The sequence below is a fragment of the Carcharodon carcharias genome, chromosome 4 (assembly GCF_017639515.1).
Source record: "Carcharodon carcharias isolate sCarCar2 chromosome 4, sCarCar2.pri, whole genome shotgun sequence".
NCBI lineage: Eukaryota > Metazoa > Chordata > Chondrichthyes > Lamniformes > Lamnidae > Carcharodon > Carcharodon carcharias.
This window is the reverse complement of record NC_054470.1, coordinates 124443224-124455425: the sequence shown is the minus strand read 5'-3', so window position 1 is coordinate 124455425 and position 12202 is coordinate 124443224. Positions and strand designations below refer to the sequence as shown.

Genomic DNA, 12202 nt, shown 5'->3' with positions numbered 1-12202 from the left:
AATTATAAATTATTTAAATATTAAATTAGATGTCTGAAAATCTACCATGTAGGTGTATTCATGCAACATTCACTGGGAGTCAAACACATTAAAAATCTGTGCTTTGCTTTTGAACATGCTAAATCTAGAGTAGTTGACATCAGATTAGGGTATCAAGTTTGAGCATAAAATAAAAAAACAGAAAATGATGGAAATATACAACAGGTAAACCAGGGTCTCAACAGAGGGACTGTTAATCTGTACTTATCCCAAAATGTGTAATTTTTCATTTTTACCCTCATTCAACCCCAATTTATGTTTTATTTGAATGAACAAAAATTTTCATTATTCTTGGATATATATTTTCACATCAGACCTTTGCCTGGAATCAACTGTAGATATTGATTTGTGAAAGAGTAAAGTAATTATGTTTTAGCCACCTCTTATGAAACGTTGTTGAGCTCAGAGGTCAGGAGCTTTGACTCCTGACAGACCACGGACATTTTGCACATGCGCAGGCTGGGAGTGGTCTGCACATGTGCGGTTCTGCATCTTTAAGTTCTTCAGGCCCAGGAAAGACCCAGTGTGCCTGTACATTTAAAAAAGGAAAACATAGTGGAAAATCAGGACAGGTGAATGGACACGGAGCACCATTGCCAGAAGTGCCCCAGGCACAGGACAAGGGCGAGGTCCCAAAAACAGGAGTGGCTAGGAAGCAGTCTGAAAGGAAGTTCCAGGTAAGGGACAAAGAGAAGGGGCAGAAACAGATCCCGGTTAAGGAAAAAAAGAGCAAAGAGGCTCCAATTAGAGATAGCAGGCTTTAGGTGAAGTGGGCTGGGGAGAAGCCCTGATATTTGAAGAGGGCTCAGGAGAAGCCTTGAAGATCCAAGAAGGCAGTGGAAGGTTGGTGATTCCATGCTGCAGGCTGCTGGGGCAAAGACACGCCTTCAGAGCAGTAGCATTCTGCTTGGTGTGCCTGAAGAGCTGAAATTTCGCATGCAAATTGATGCTTGAGTACGTACTTGGGAATCAAGGGGAATGGACTTTTGGGAGATGAGCAATGCCTTGATTTAAAAATTTTCATCCTTGTTTTCAAATCCCTGCCCTGTGAGGTGAACCATTGTTGAAGCTGTCAGAGTTGAAGCAACTTTTGAAGAAAATTCCAAGGTGAGGTCTTTGAAAGGTGAAGTTTGAAAACTCTTGTGAGAGAGGAGTTTCAGTGAGATTGGTTGACTCACAGTGTTACTGACATCTGGGTGGCTTGTTGAGAAACCAGTGGAATGTGTTTTGGTCACATTTGGCATTTATTGTGCAGTGAGGTGTGTTTGCCCACAGTTTGCCTGTTAATTCATATGTACCTCATAGTAACCCTGAATGTTAAAGTATAAGATAGACAGGGTAAAATGTTTTATCTTTCTGACCTTGAAATGTAAAGCTTATTTTGGTTTGTTCTTGTGGCTTTATTCACTTAGTAAGTGTATTGAATCTCAAACTTGTCCACTTTAAATAAAACATTATTGGTCCCTGTCATGAAGCTATTAATCTCACCAACAACTTGGGGGTCTGGCCAAGGATCATAACACACCTCACTTCTCTAAATTGTCTGGTGACTAGATTTCCATCTAGTTTAATTTAGAAACTTAAATATTTTGATATTTGTTTTAATTCTTCTAAAGGTAAATCATTACTGGCTATTTTTTACCATCCAGTATGAGTAACTTGCAGTCTAGTATATGCAAGATAGTTACAAACTAAGCCGACCTCACTTTAATCTCCAACCACTTCAACAACAAAATTGTGCATTTATATATTGCCTTTCATGTACTAAACACCCCAGGTGCTTCAGAGCATGGTTATCAAACAAAATTTGACAGGAAGCCACATAAGTATTAGAGAAGATGACAAAAAAACTTGGTCAAACATAGAGGTTTTAAGCAGCATCATGAAGGTGGGATGAGAGGTAGTAAGTCAGAGAGGTTTCGGGAGAGAATTCCAAACCTGAGGGCCTCAGCAGCTGAAAGCACAACCATCAATAGTGGAGTGATTAGAAGTGGGGAGTGCAAGGTGCCAGAATTAGAGCACAGATATCTTGGAGGGATGTAGGGTTGAAGGAGAATACATGGATAGAAAGGGACAAGGTCAGGGCAGGATTTGAAAACAAGAATGAAAATTTTAAAGTCAAAGCATTACTCAATCGAGAACAAATGTAAGTCATTGAGTACAATGGTGCTGGGCAAACAAGATTAGCCGCTGTTAATTCCTCTATTTTCGACACTCGCCATAATTATGGGCTGTTTGAGTGAAGGTGCTAATTTAGTGCCCCAATTATGTAATGCTGAGTTGTCAACAGTTTTGTACTGTGACATACATCTGTGAACTAAAACTGAGCTGAAACTTGCCATACCCACTTTATTCTGAACTCTCACACTCAATAAGAAATAGGAGCAGGTGTGGATCATAACGCCCTGCGAACCTGCTCTGCCATTCAATAAGATCATGGCTGATCTTCCACCTCAACTACGTTCTCCTGCCTGCTCCCCATATCCTTCGATTCCCTGAGAGACCAAAAAAATGTCTATTTCAACCTTAAATATGTTTAACGATGGAGCATCCATAACCCACTGGGTAGAAGATTCCAGAGATCCACTATTACCCTTTGAATTAAGAAATTTCTTTGCATCTCAGTTCTAAATGATTGGTCCCTTATCTGGAGATTGTGCCGCATCTTCAGCTGCTTCATCAATGACCTTCCTTCCATCATAAGGTCAGAAGTGGGAATGTTCGTTGATGATTGCATGACGTTCAGAACTATTTGTGACTCCTCAGATACTGAAGCAGTCCGTGTCCATATGCAGCAAGACCTGGACAACATTCAGGCTTGACAAGTGGCAAGTAACATTTGTGGCACACAAATGCCTGGGAATGACCATCTCCAACGATAGAGAATCTAACCATCCCCCCATGACATTCAATGGCATTACCATCAATAAATCCCCAAGCATCAACATCCTGGGGTTACCACTGACCAGGAACTGAACAGGGCCAGCCATGTAATTACTGTAGCTACAAGAGCAGGTCAGAGGATGGCAATTCTGCGGCAAGTAACTCACCACCTGACTCCCCAAGCCTGTGCACAAGGCACAAGTTAGAAATGAGATGGAACACACTCCACTTGCCTGAATGAGTGCAGCTCCAATAACACTCAAGAAGCTTGACACCATCCAGGACAGAGCAGCCTGATTGACTGGCACCCCATCCACCACCTTCAACAGTCACTCCCTCCACCAATGGTGGATTGTGGCAGCTGTGCGTGCCACCTATAAGATGCACTGCAGCAACACACCAAGACTCCTTCAACAGCACCTTCAAAACCCACAACCTCTACCACCGAGAAGGACAAGGGCAGCAAATGCATGGGAACACCGCCAGCTGGAAATTCCCCTCCAAGTCACACACCATGCTGAATTGGAAATATCTTGCTGTTCCTTCACTGTCACTGGGTCAAAATCCCTTCCTAAAAGCTATGCGGGCATACTATGACACATGGACTGCAGTGGTTCAAGAAGGCTGCTCACCACCACCTTCTCAAAGACAATTAGGGATGGGCAATAAGTGCTGGCCTAGCCAGCAAAGCCACATCTTGTGAAAGAATAAAAAACGTGGGACCAAGCCATTTCTGGATTTCAAATATATCTGAATTATAGAATGGCATTAGAATGTCTAACCATAAGTGTGTGAACTGGAAAACACCATAGGTAAAAATATTTAGCTGAAACTTCAGTGAGAAAACATTACAAAGCAGTAAAAGAAATTCTTTATTTATCCAAATACTGTATCTTCCACAGTTTCATGCTTCCTCCCAATGCCATAAACTGTTGAGATACCCACACCTTATGCCTCACACAATTTTTTTCACTGAAGCACCCTTATCTAGATCCTTAATGATTTCCACCTCTTCCAATATTGTAAGGATAACATGCTTACATTTTATTGCACTTTTCTTAGATGCCATGGTTTAAAAAACAATGTATACCCTGGGCATGCTTGAGTCTGCTGAACAGCACTGCTACAAAAGGAGGGAGGGGTGGGGGGAGACAGAGAGAGAGAACCTGGGTGAGAAATCATGAGATGGAAAAATAGACTGATTGGGAGAGAGAGAGACAGAGCGACCAACAGAGGCAGAGAGAGTGAGATGGAGAAATAGACTGATAGTGGAAGAGAGAAAGACCAACAGAGACAGTGATAGAGATATGGAGAAACAGACTGACAGAGAGATCTTTTGAGCCAAGGTCCTTTCTCAATACTGTCCTTATGTATTAATTTACTATCAGGCTACTCCTCCTCATTTTCCATTCTATGTTTTTTTAAAAATTTACTTATCAACCTGGGCCACCTTGTAACCATGCCTCTGTAATGGCAATTAGATCTCAACCACTTATCTCTATTTGTGCCAGCTGCTTATCTATCATATTGTGAATGCTTCACGCATTCAGTTAAAGGGCCTTAAATTTTTACTACTATTCTTTGCATGGACCTTATTCCCTGATGCACTATTACCGTTAAACTCTGTCCTTTGTGTCCCACACTGCTTGTCTTCACCCAGATCACGACCATGTTCTATTATCTCAAATTTCTCTTTAGATCTCAATATCTCCCTTCATCTGGACTCTACCTTTCTCTTTTAGTTTAAGCCCTATCTACACCTGTAGATATATAATTCGCCAGAACATTGATTCCAGCCTGGTTTAAGTGGAGCCCAACCCAATGAAACAGCTCCTTCTTTCCTGTGTACTGGTGCAAGTGCCCCATGAATCAAAATCCCTTCTTACTACACCAGTCTCTGAGCATGCCTATAATTCTCTAATCTGCTTGACCCTATGCCAAGTGGCATGTGGCTCAGATAACAATCCACAGATGAATATTTTTGAAGTGCTGCATTTTAGTTTGGACCCTAGCTCTTCAAATTCACTCGGCAGAAAACTTTCCTAGTTAAACCTACATCGTGGACTCCCACGTGGACCACTGGAGCCATCCTCTCCTACTCCAAGTTTGTCTCAAGCCATGAGGAGATGTCCTAAGCCCTGGCACTGGCTTTGCTATTCTTCCTATCAAAATGGATAACATCACATTTTTTCAGATTATACTCCATCTTCCAAATTTTTGCCCACTCACTTAACCTACCTATATTCCTTTGCTAATTCTTTATATCCTCCTCACAAATGTCTTTCCTACCTATCTCTGGTTAGCCAATCCTCCATCCATGGCAACATATCACACCATCTTGTGCAGAAATCTTTTATGTGGCGCCTTATTGAATATTTTTTCGAAGTCCAAATGTACTACAGCTACTGGTTTTCCTTTATCCACCCTGCTTGTTACTTCCTCAAAGAAATGTAATAAATTTGTCAAACATGATTTCCCTTTCACAAAACCTTGTTGGCTCTGCCTGATTTTATGACAATTTTTTTAATGTCCTGTTACCTCTTTACATTTATTTTAGCTACTGTCTTCCTTTTGATATGCTTGTAGAAGCTCATACTTTCAGTATTTACATTCTCCCTTGTTTACTCTTATTCGAATTTCTCGCTTATTTTAGTCCTTTACTGTGTTATAAAAGTTTCCCAGTCTTCTGATTTACCACTGATGTCCGCTGCATTGTATGCCTTTGCTTTCAATTTGATACCACCCTTAACTTCCTTAGCCAAAGATGGTTCATCCTTCTAACAAAGTCCTTTCTCAATGGAATATATCTTTGTTGAGAGTTCTGAAATATCTCCCGCTGCCTATCTACTGTCTTACCTTTTAATCTATTTTCCTTGTCTGTTTTAGCCAACTCTGTCTTTGCAACTTTGTCTTTATTTAAATTTAAGACACGAGTTTCAGACTCAGGTTTCCCACGCTCAAAAAGGATGTGAAATTCTATCATGTTATGGTCACTCTTCCCTGGAGGATCCTTTACTATGAGGTCATTAATTAACTCTGTTCCATTACACATTATCAGATCTAAAATAGCCTGTTCCCAGGTTGGTTCCACAATGTATTGTTCTGAGAAACTGTTCCGATTACACTCTATGAACTCATCCTCATCGCTACATTTAAAAGTGATTTGTCCAATCCATATCAAGATTAAAATCGCTCAAAATTATTAGAGAACCTTTCTTACAAGCTCCCATTATTTCTTGATTTATACTCTGTCCTACTGTGTAGCTACTGTTAGCGGTCCTATAAATACCCCTAGCTGTGACTTATTTCCCTTGCTATTGCTTATCGCTAGCAAACTGATTCTATTCCTTGATCTTCTGAGCCAAGACCATTTCTCACTGTTGTACTGATCTCACGCTTTATTAAAAGAGCTACCCCATCTCCTCTGCTTCCCATTCTTTTGAGATGTCAAATATCCTTGAAAAACCTTGAGTCCAATTAAGAATAATGCTCTTGGATTTTCTTCTCTTGTTCTTTAAGGTGAACAATCAAGATCACGGAAACCATATTGATTAGCATCATTCAAGTCTGGCTTCTTGTGCACCTCCCAATTCCTTTGTCCCATCATTGGTGGTCGTGCATTCAGTTTTTGGTCTTCCTAAAATTCTTTGCTTTTCTTCTCTTTTAAGATCCCCCTCAAAATCTACCTCTGGCAAAGTTGTTGGCCACCTGCCCCATTATCTCAAAGATGGCTTTATGTGAACTTTTAACTTAATGACTCATGTGAACAGATGGGATGTTTCATGAGCTTACAACTGTTAGCTAGGTGAAAGCTGTTGCTTCCTTTGTGCAGAGTTCAAACCTAAATGGGCGAATAATAGAACTGGATTAAGTTAAAAGCAAAATACTGCGGATGCTGTAAATCTGAAACAAAAACAAAAATTGCTGGAAAAACTCAACAGGTCTGACAGCATCTGTGGCGAGGAAGAGAGTTAACTTTTTGAGTCCGTATGATTCTTCATCAGAACTAAAGAGAAATAGAAATGCGGTGAAAAAAAGCTGTTGGGGGGGGGGGGTGGGACAGGTGGAGCTGGATAGAGGGCCAGTGATAGGTGGAGACAAAGGAGAGATTGCCAAAGATGTCATAAAAAAAGGTCAAAGGCGTGTTGTCGGTGGTGATATTAACTCAAGGATGCGCTAATGGTGACATTAAGGGTAGAAAGCAGGACCAGCAAGTGACAGATGGCCCTGGTAGGGTGAAGGAACAGAAATAGGCTAAAAGGTGGAGATAAAACAATGGATGGAAATAAATTTTAAAAATAATAATAGAAATAGGTGGAAAAAGAAAAAATAATCTAAAAAATAATAATTATTAGAAAAAAGAGGATTAAAAAAGAGTTGTTAAAATTGCCTTGAACCCAGGCCTTGTTTCACACAATGTTTACAGCACAGAAGGAAGCCATTCGACCCGTTCTGTCTGCACTGTGCTTTTAAGGAGAATCTAATGTCACTCCCCTGCCTTTTCCCCAGCCCTCCATTTTTTTCCCTTTTCAGCAATGATGCAATTCCCTTTTAAAAGTCTGAATTCACCCGACCTCCACCACACGATCAAGCACTACGTTCCAGATCCTTCAGCAGAGTCTCAGTTCATGCACCATTTGACCCTTTTGGCGGCAATTCACCCTCCAAGGCAGAGCAAAAGCACGTGCCGATACCGGCGTTCAAAACAGGAATTCCAACCGATCTATGACGTCAGGGGGATTCTAGCGCCTAATGCGCATGTGCGGACCTAAATCGCTAAATGCCCATGACACAGACTGCAGGGTGTGGCACGACTCCAACAATAAATCGTTTGAGAATTATTTACTGTTTTTTGCAGTTTTATTTTGCGTATACGACAGCTCGCTAGATGCAATTACGACGATATTGTGCAAAAGATGAAGAAAAATGTTAATCACTGAGGAACCTGAAACATCTGGACAAAACACAGCCACTACTGCGCAGGCGCACTGGTGGTCTTGGTAAGCCGGCGCATGCTCCATGCGAGCGGTCCAGTTGGAGCTCTGCCGTCATCTACCGGCATGCTTTGTGCCGAGTTACGCATGCGTGCTGCCTGGGAACGGCTGACCTCGACGAGGGATAGTTAAAAGTTAAAAAGTGTACCGGTTGCTGGATTGATCGATGTTTCCTGCTTGGGGTTTGAACATTGGTTACTCTGTATTCCAAGGGCGCGATTTTTCTACTTCAGTCCGTTACTGATGAGGTAGGCAAGCCTTGGTCTGTGTGCAGACGACAAACAAACCCGGCTGATCAATCGGAGGGATCGCCCTCCCAATCCCAGTGGCGACCCTGGCGCGCCTACTGCCAGAGTGCCATCGTTTTAATGAATTGATTAGTGGCTGGATACTGATAACGCTCATCCGACTGCCCGGCCCAACCTCTGTATCCTGGGCCGTACTGCGCTACATCAGTTATTTGGCCCGACAGTGATTGACTGCTGTTTGTTTTTCTGTACTCACAACCTGCAACTTCATCCCTAATTTTACTTACAACTTTATTTCGATAATCATTATTATTAATCATCATCTTGCAGGTTCTCTTGAAGATTCACTGAAAAACATGTCATTTGAAAAATCCATCGAAGGTTTCGAGAAAACAATAGTGTTGATTTATGATACCTTGATCTTGTTTTACCATATAAACAAAGGTTAACCTAAAAATAACTTGTATTGCTAATGTGTTTGAGTAAGCGTGAAAATATTATTTACGTATAACGACTGTTTCGATTTTTTTAGGGAGTCGAATTGACTTTGTCTCCCCAAAACTTTTCCTAGAGAGTGTTTTAAGAATGGGTTGGGTATGTTTTCTTTAGGAATAGGTGCAGATTAAGGTTATGGGGAAAATGTAGCAATTTTGAGTAAATCCACGGGTACCTCCCTCAGATACAGAACCTGGAACTGGACTGCTGATATCAGTTGCTGGAAGTAGATGGAACATTGAAATTTGAAAGAGAGCTTGCTAATGTCCAACACTTTCGTGGTGTACATATCCTCCGGGGTTTCCTAAAGAAAACTTGCGTCGTTTATCAACATTTCTCCTTTTAAATTCGCAAGTTCATATTTATAACAGAAACTAATGTAGTTAGTCGTACTTGTCAGTTAGTGGTGGCATTGTAGTGCATCATTTGTTTCTGAGCCCTTGTGGCCATAGAACTGTCGTTCCCAAATTGCCTTATTTTTCTATGCAACAAATTATTATATAAAATCAAAGAAATAAGAACAGAATTCATCGCTTTAAAATGGGCACTGAATTGAATCTTCATGTCCTTGTGCAATTATTCTTCATTCTCTCTATACACCTAACTGCCTTAAGTGCCTGAAGTATGACGGTTGGATTGCTTAAACTTTATCTCCAGTGACAAGCTGTGTTTATTGGATTGTTTAACACAGAAAAGTATTGCAAGGCACTTGAGATGTATGCAAAGAAGTGGATGCTTTGTCAAAGTTATCTGGAGGGCTCACTAAAAACTTGATCAAAGAGGTGGGATTTACAATGGAAGGGTTCAGGGAGGGAATTGCAAAGCATGAGGTCTGTATGGATGAAAGCTTAATCATCATTGCGGTACATGGGAGTAGAGGAAGGTCAGAGTTGGCGAATTGAGAGTTTTGGAGTGGGGGCTGTATGGTTGGAAAAGGCTACCAAGTTAGAGTCAGTGAAGGAATTAAAAGATGTTGAGAATTTTTATTGCAGACATTCGGGGACCATGAGCCAATATAGACTCATAAGTGAATATAGACTCAAGTGTCGACAGCACAGAAGGAGGCCATTCAGCCCATCATGTCTGTGCCAGTCAACAAATATCTCACTACACTAATCCCATTTTCCAGCGATTGGCCCAGAGCCGTGAAGAGTATGGCAACGCAAGTGAATATCCAAATACTTCTTGAATGTTACAAGAGTTTCTGACTCAACTGCCCTTTCAGGCAATGAGCTCAAGACTCTTACCACATTTTGGGTGAAATACTTTCTCCTCAACTCCCCTCTTAGCCTTCTACCTCTTATATCAAATCTATGTCCACTGATTATTAACCCCTCTACCAATAGAAAAAATACCTTCCAATCACCCTACATGTGCCCCTGATTATCTTATGCACCTCTATCAAGTCCCCTCTCAACCTTTGTTGCTCCAAGGAAAACAATCTCAGCCTATCCAATCTTTCCTAATAGCTCAGACCCTCCAGCCTAGGCAGCATCTTGGTAAGAATCTTCTGCACCTTCTCCAGTGCAAAGGTCAAATATAGGCCACCAGTAGCTGGGAAACACAACTTGATATGGATAGAATATAAGGTATGATTATTTGTCAGTTTGGAACTTGCCCTACCTTTTTCCTTCTACCAATTTTAACCAATTGGAAATGGTTGTAGCTAGAAAATTCCATGGAGATGGACACTCTGAGCTTTAATGGCTATTGTGCCAATATTTGGTTTAATGCTTTTTGTGAGTTTATCTATATTTTGACTGGGATACTTAATTCCATTAATTTTTATAGTCGCATTTCATGTTTTGCTCCATAGACATGAATTTGTTTATGACTTATCCTAAACTTATTTGATATCTTCAGTCATCTTTGATAAGGAAATCCAAAATGTGAATCATATATTACTGAAAGAACACTTCAAGAATTTGTGTTGCTGTGCAACTGTTCTCTAGTCTGTTGCTGTAAGGATATCAGAAATTACAGCACAGAAGGGGACATTAGGCCATGAAGCCTTTGTTGATGCTTCCTCTTCAACTGACATCAGAGTTAACGTTTTGAGTCATATGACCCTTCTTCAGAGCAACTCTGAAGAAGGGTCATATGACTTGCAACTTTAAGTCTTTTTCTCTCTCCACAGATGCTGTCAGACCGGCTGAGTTTTTCCAGCATTTTCTGTTTTTATTTCAAATTTCCAGCATCTGCAGTATTTTGCTTTTATCTCTTTTTAAAACCAGTTCCTTTGACCAAGCTTTTGGCCACCACTTCTAATATCTTTTCTTGCCATGACATTGTTTATTTTTCTTATTACAAATTTAAGTGCCCTGAGATATTTTTTCTATGTCAAAGGTGCTATGTAATTATAAGCTGTTGCCTGAGTTGCTGCCACTGCAGGAGCAGGTACTGAGTGCAGTTGTGAGGGGGTGCTGCATTATTGAAGGAGCAGTTGTTCAAGTGAAATGTTAAATCAAGGTCTTGTCTGAAAACTCTGATGGTTCACATCCCCGGGACCATTTCAGAAGTGGTGTAGTTTTCTGATGTCTTGATAAACAATCTATTCTCAATCAGCGCCACGAAATGCAGAGGAATTGGTAGTTGGTCTTACTGCTTTTTGTCAGATACTGTGTACCTATTTTGGGTACATTTACAATTCATTACTTTTGAAGTGAAATTTATGTGAAATATTTTGAGACAGCAAAGGTAATATATAAATGGAAATCTTGCTTTCGAAACTTTGCTCTGAATTGAGTTTTCAACACATGAAGTGTTAACCTACTTCAGAAGAAAGTGTTAATTAATTTACTTTAGGTCAGGAAATAATTAACATTGCTTTTTGATAATAGTTTTGAAAGCATTTTCAGTATAAAATGTGCACTTCAATATATGGATGAGGAGGAGATAATTGTCTGAAAATTAATGTTTCTTGTGTTTCAGTTTCTGTTTTGTTGGAAGAAACTCAGTTGCACTAATCGTCAGTGTTACTATTGGGGCATTGATTTAAATGGTCAGTTTTTTAAATGAAATATTATTTTGTTTTATATTCATTCGTGATACGTGGGCATCACTGACAAGGCCCACATTTATTGCCCATCCCAAATTGTCCTTGAGAAGATGGTGATGAATACTATTTTGAATCAGTGCGTAAAGGTACTCCCACAGTGCTGTTGAGTAGGAAGTTCCACGATTTCGGTCCAGTGATCATGACGGAACAGCAATATGTTTCTAAGTCAGGGTGATGAATGACTTGGAGGGGAATTTGCAGGCAGTGGCGTTCCCATTAACCTGGTGCACTACTAGGTTGTAGAGATTACATATTTGGCTGTCATAAAAACCTTTGTGAGTTGCTGCAGTATATCTTGTAAATGGTACAAACTGCAACCACATTGCACCAACCATGGGGAGGAGTGGATGTTCAAGGTGATGGGTGTGGTGCTTTGTCCTGGATGGTCTCAAACTTCAAGTGTTATTGGAGCAATACTCATTCAGGCATGTGAAGAGTATGCCATCACAGAGATAAAAACAAAAAACTGCGGATGCTGGAAATCC

General features: G+C 40.5%; 1 protein-coding gene across 2 annotated transcripts in view; it reads left to right on the top strand.

The window, feature by feature from the left end:
* The first annotated feature begins 7984 nt into the window (after positions 1 to 7984).
* Positions 7985 to 12202, top strand: part of fer (fer (fps/fes related) tyrosine kinase) — a 416238-nt gene continuing 412020 nt past the window's right edge. For both annotated transcript variants that reach the window (XM_041185738.1, XM_041185739.1), the window contains exon 1: positions 7985 to 8164. The gene's annotated coding sequence lies outside the window, so the exon portion shown is untranslated. The remainder of the gene's footprint in view (positions 8165 to 12202) is intronic.